At 35.3% G+C, this 6,000-nt stretch overlaps 1 protein-coding gene across 5 annotated transcripts in view; it reads right to left on the bottom strand.

Annotated features, from left to right (window-relative positions):
• The window catches only part of PPP2R2A (protein phosphatase 2 regulatory subunit Balpha), a 78,305-nt gene that overhangs the window by 26,554 nt on the left and 45,751 nt on the right, over nucleotides 1–6,000 (bottom strand). Inside the window, exon 4 of one of the 5 annotated variants that reach the window (XM_017540383.1) lies at nucleotides 5,326–5,396. The exons of the other annotated variants lie outside the window; for them this stretch is intronic. The gene's annotated coding sequence lies outside the window, so the exon portion shown is untranslated. The remainder of the gene's footprint in view (nucleotides 1–5,325; nucleotides 5,397–6,000) is intronic. 5 annotated transcript variants of the gene reach the window in all.

The raw sequence follows: 6,000 nt of genomic DNA, 5'->3' as shown, positions 1-6,000 counted from the left end.
TTTATGCACAAAAGCATTAAAAATATTGTATAAAATTACCTTCAGGCTATATGCATAAAGTGTATATGAAAAATACATGAATTTTGTGTTTAGACTTGGGTCCCACCCCCAAGATATCTTATTATGTACATGCGAATATTCCAAAATTCAAAAATATCTGAAATTTGAAACAATTCTGGTTCCAATCATTTCTGAAAAGGGATACTCAACCTGTATCGGAAATATGGCTAATTCAAATTTCTGCTCAACAGGTAAAATTAGGTACCTGTTGAACAGATACTTTAAACATTAAAAAATATTTAAAAAACAATACATGATATTCTGCTTCTGGAAAACGTAATACCCTAAGAAGTCCCAAAAGATTAACAGGTATCTGACAAAAATCTGATGGCAGGCTGGACAGAAATCTGGACACTAGAAGGCTGAACAAGAGATGACTGGGCAAACGCATGAGTGAATACCAGGACTAGAATCAAGGCTGTTCAACTCTCAGTCCATTTTCCCCTCTAACAACATGACAGAAAAGAGATCACTCATTAATAATAGCTCATGCTAAGAAGTCTAAGGATCACGTACTTTCCTCATTACGTATAAAGTAATGAAACTGATTTTCCTGTGTGATTTTTAACAATTAGTGTCATTATATCAAACAGGATTAAAGTTTTTTTCATTTTAAAGTCAACAGCCAGCATTGTGAATACTCATCTAAATTTATACAGAATTAGCTTTTACCCACTTACCTAGCAGCGTGATCATGGAAATGTTACTTATCCTAAGTCTCACTTTATTTATAAATTTTTAATACATCAAGATACAGTAATCATACACACATCTTTGTTATTTTGCTGTGAAGATTAAGATTTAGGGATCTTGGCAGAGGGCCTGGCACATAAACTGCTGCTACTATAATCCAGGTGAGAGTGGGCAAAGCCATGGGGTGGAAGTCAGGATGTGTGTCTTCTACAGCAGGAAATCACTTACTTATAACTACATGGCTTTGGATGGGTAATCTGGTACCTGGGCCCCCAGCTGGCAAAAAGAGACTGCACTACCAGGGGTTATAAATTGAGGGCTCATGGATTATCCAACCCACAAGAGTCCACTGGTCGAACCCAGGGATTTTGTAAACTGGATCAGGAGAAAATGTACACATTTATTTTCACTAATCTCCAGCTAGATTTCAGCATTTCTTTTGAATATGGACACAGGTAACAAACTGCACACAGTCTTCGGAATTCTTGTAACTTTGTCACACAGAAATGACATTTTAATATCATAATCCAGTTGTTATCCACTTAAAACACATTACTCAATTATGATTATTTTGATAAAATATTTCAACCTTCATAATTTTAAATATTTTATGTAATTAAAACATTCTGGCCTGGCACAGTGGCTCATGCCTGTAATCCCAGCACTTTGGGAGGCCGAGGCAGGTAGATCATGAGGTCAGGAGATGGATGGAGACCATCCTTGCCAACATGGTGAAACCCCGTCTCCATTAAAAACACAGAAATTAGCTGGGCGTGGTGGCATGTGCCTATAATCCTAGCTAGTCAGGAGGCTGAGGAAGGAGAATTGCTTCAACCTGGGAGGCAGAGGCTGCAGTGAGCCAAACTCATGCCACTGCACTCTAGCCTGGGCAACAGAGACACCATCTCCAAAAAAAAAAAAAAAAAAAAAAAAATTAAGAACCCCTACAAAACCCTATAAATTTTAGTTCTTACATTCTATGAATGCACCACACACATGTATTCTGATTCAGTAATCATAAGGAGCAGGATAGAAACCTGCATTTTTAAATTTTATTATTGTTATTTTTTGAGACAGAGTCTCACTCTGTCCCCTAGTCTGGAGTGCAAAGGGACCATGGCGGCTCACTGCAACCTCTGCCTCCTGGATTCAAGCAATTCTCATGCTTCAGCTACATAGCTAGAATTACAGGCATGTACCACCACGCTCAGCTAATTTTTGTATTTTTATTAGAGACAGGGTTTCCACCATATTGGCCAGCCTGGCCTCAAGTGATCCACCTATCTCAGCCTCCCAAAGTACTGGGATTACAGGCTCTTCAGCCACAGCACCCAACCCAGAAATCTGCATTTTAAATACATGCAAACATCTTACACTCCGAAAACTAAAGACTGTTTAATTTATACTTTATAAAGACAGTTAAAACCTAGGAAAAAAGAACTTATTTTATAGATAGAAATTCTGATTTGGAAAAAACTCTACGGGCATTTTTTTATTTTTAGCTTCTCATGCATTCTTCTTGCTGTATTGCTTACAAATAAGCATCTAGCTTATGTGTATTTACTTCTGTAAACAAAATAAATGAGTATCTTCTTCCACATGAACCCTTAGTTATCAAGACTCTCCACCATATTTTCTTCTGTCTGTTACAGCCTACATCTGATTGGCACACAGTAAGCAGAAGATCAAGTAAATGCTGCCACATCATCTAAAACAGTAAATTATGTTTCTTCAATTAAATAAACAGCATACTAAGTCAATCCCTTTGTATAAATTATATTAAATTCTGTTAGACTTGTTGATTTTGAGCCCCATATAATTTAGAAAGAGATACTATCCTATTAACAATACTATCCATCTTTTGTGAAAAGCATGCTTTTTAAGGCTTCTTCTGTATCCGGTTAAAGAGTTTTGGGAATACCACATTAAGAATAAAAAAAGCCAGAGGGAATGAAATCCAAGAAAGTTACCAGCAGCTCTAGAAAACAAAAATCAAAAGGCCCCATAGCACTCTAGAAAGATTTTATAAAAAGAAGTGGAAAGAGGTACAACCTCCCTTGTCACCTTACACTTTAACTGTCCTTTAAACCTGCCCCATGTGCCCACACTACGTTACAGGGTATAGCACAGGAACTGAAGATCTGAGCAAAACTAATGTCAGTTAAGAAACCAGCTATTTTGACAACTGCTGATCACCTGATTTCAGCACCTATGGAAACAATAAAAATCCCTAAAAACAGGAGAACATCACCATCCACTTTATTGTAACAGCTGATTGGACTCCTCCCCTAAAAGCCCTGTATTAATATTTTCATTAACAAAAAGAGTACATCCTAGCATTTACTTTGCTGTCATAAGCTACTAGAAGCTGTAACAATAACAAGGGTCACTTATAGCAGGCCATGCTATAAAGAACACTGGATTCGTTATCAGAATTTTGGACTCAGTAATACTGACCACGTGATTGGCTGTGATTACATCAGAGAAATCACTTTACTTTTGTGCCCATTACTTTAGGTGTGCTGATTCTACAACAAAGATTCTGTGTAGCAGAACACCTATACAAATATGCTAGTTATAAAAAAAAGCTATTAAATGACAGCTAAAAATATTAAACAATTATCAGTCTGAAATATACCCAAACCAAACGAAGAGCCTCTGAACGACTACTCAGTTTATGTGATGACTGGAGAATAAATGGACAGGCAGCAAGAGGACACAGATACCAGCCAGGATCACAGGAAGGAGACTCACCATTTCTGAAGGGTAAAATAAATGAGTGAGACACGAGGGGTTACAGATGGCAAAGTCTGATGTGCCAAGTTCTCTGTTGCTGTTATATGATCTTTTCTTCTTCCAAGTAAAGACAATAAAAATGAGTGGGTGGAGATATTTTGGTCTCCAGTTAAGTCAAATTTAGGAAAGAACCCTGCCACTAGGTAAGAGAATAAAGCCACAATAGATCAAATGCCAGTGTACTCTGCTAACAAGGCTAGCACCATTATCAGAGTCTAAGAAACAAAGGTACCAGTGTACTCTGGAATGAAGATATAATAACTAAGCTAAAAATCAGAGACTCATATCCTAATCTGAGTTTTGCTAGTAAATGAAGCAATAGAACCTTGTTAAATTTTTTTTTTTCTGGGATTTTATCTACAAATTAGGAAAAGATGATTTCTTTTCACTTTCCACTTACATTAGGTACTCAAACAATGGTGCCTCTAAGGTTGTAAAGTACACGTATTTATGATCAATGACAAGATCCCGAAGACAGTATTACATTAGAAGCTCTAATATAAGACAGGGCTTTAAAATGTAGAAAATTAATGAGGCAAAATACACCAAATTAATAGTAACAAGATCAAGTTTCAGGAGTAAAGAGTCAATCGCCATCATCTCTCTAATTAATCTATCACTTACAAACATACTGATATTACACAACTAAGTAATTCTCAAAAGACATGTTACTAATCTGAGTTTCTACAAAACTCTCCGTCTTGAATTCTTAAGTATGGTTAAGAAGAATGAGACACATGAAAAGGAAGTCCTATTTTTCACATCAGTGACCCCTCTCAAAAAGTTATTCTGCTTGTCTCTTACAAGAGAATGTATTTAAAATACTGGCACTTTAGAATCTTCAGTGGGATTTCAGAAAAGAATCGTGGGAAATGATTACTCTAAAATAATTTTGTCACATTTTCTAATACAAGTAAAATGTTTGAGCAATTTCAGTAACTACATGTTAGACCTTTAATTCCAAATTCATGTATTACTAACTGCCTTTAGAAAAATACTAACACTCTGACTACATTACTAAACCCATAAAGCAAACATTTCCCCCAATTAAAAAAAATTTCCAGCCATTTTTTCCACACCTGATTTTGATGTGGATAATAAACCACCACAGAAGATGAAAATGGCTTCATTCTCAGGTAAAGTATTCCAACTTAGCTTTTAATTGACAAACCTGTATATTAGAATTGACAATGAGACAATGCCCTCATTAAAAATGAAGACTTTCTGAAACCCTCAGAATGTTAAGTCTAGAGCAAAATCAATTTTTACAAGTTCTTCTCAAACACTTTATAATAAAAGTAAACTGTAGAGAGTCATTAACTTTCAGTAAAAAAAAATACAAGGGCAGAGAACATTTGTTCTATGGGAAGATCTGTCTAAACTCTAGATAAAAACATTCACATTTTGGTTATCTGGCATGAAAAACAGCAAATACTGAAAAACAACATGTCAGAAGTTCTGGTTTCTGCTTGTTAGTTCTGCCAGTAAGTAATATAGTGATCTACTGACTTCCCCATTACTAAATAAAGGGAAATTGTAAGGTTCCATGTGAACTCTAAGTATGTTAAGATTCTTATGATCAAGTTTTTGCCTACTTAAAAATGGAAAACTGATTTAGCCCCCCTTCCCACGAGACCATTCTGTGTCAAGCAAAGCTTGAGTGTTATTCTCATATTTTCTTCCAACAAAAAAATAAATAAAAGGAGACATATTTAGTGTTTGTGCATCTTCTAATCAGACACTATTAATCATTTCTTTTAAAATTAAATTACCTACCTCACTGGGGTGTTGTGAGGATTAATTCATTAGTGTTTGTAAAGCACTTTGAGATCCTCAGGTCAAAGGCGCTATAGAAGTGCAAAGTAGTAGTATTATTACTAGATTCTTTGCTTATTTAAGGAATTTCACAATCCTTTAAAACCTAACTCTGTGTTATGACTTAGACAGGTAAAACCCTGCCATTTATCCACATTACTTTAAACTCTTTTTAAATATATTATAAATAGGGGCAGAATGTTTCAAAACAACTGATTTTAATGGTTAAACTCTGATCTACCAATGGAAGGAGAGAATGAATAAGCAAAAACCGAGTGTGACAAATTTTGTTTAGCAAAAAAATTTTAGTGAGAAATCTGGTCAATTAAATTTAGAAGTGTGCCTAAGTCGTAAGAAAAAAACAAAAGCCCACTTTAATTACAGATTCTGTTTCTCTTTCATCAAAAAGCCAGCACTGCACTTTTAAGTTGCTTTACATGCATGTACATGCAATCGTCATTTAAACCTTTATATCTGAATCACCGTAACAGTATTAGTGTGAAATGACATCAAAATAATTGAGCTGTTTTTTGTTTAAACTAGCCTCTCACCCCTCAATTGTACAAAGCAAACCAAGCATTGAGAAGAAGTCAAAGCAGCTTTGCTTTACAGAGTTTTTAAGAGAAAAATTATAAC

The sequence above is a fragment of the Cebus imitator genome, unplaced genomic scaffold (assembly GCF_001604975.1).
Source record: "Cebus imitator isolate Cc_AM_T3 unplaced genomic scaffold, Cebus_imitator-1.0 Scaffold125, whole genome shotgun sequence".
Taxonomy (NCBI): Eukaryota; Metazoa; Chordata; class Mammalia; order Primates; family Cebidae; genus Cebus; species Cebus imitator.
Note: the sequence above shows the minus strand (reverse complement) of the source record. Positions and strands in the feature narration are given on the sequence as shown.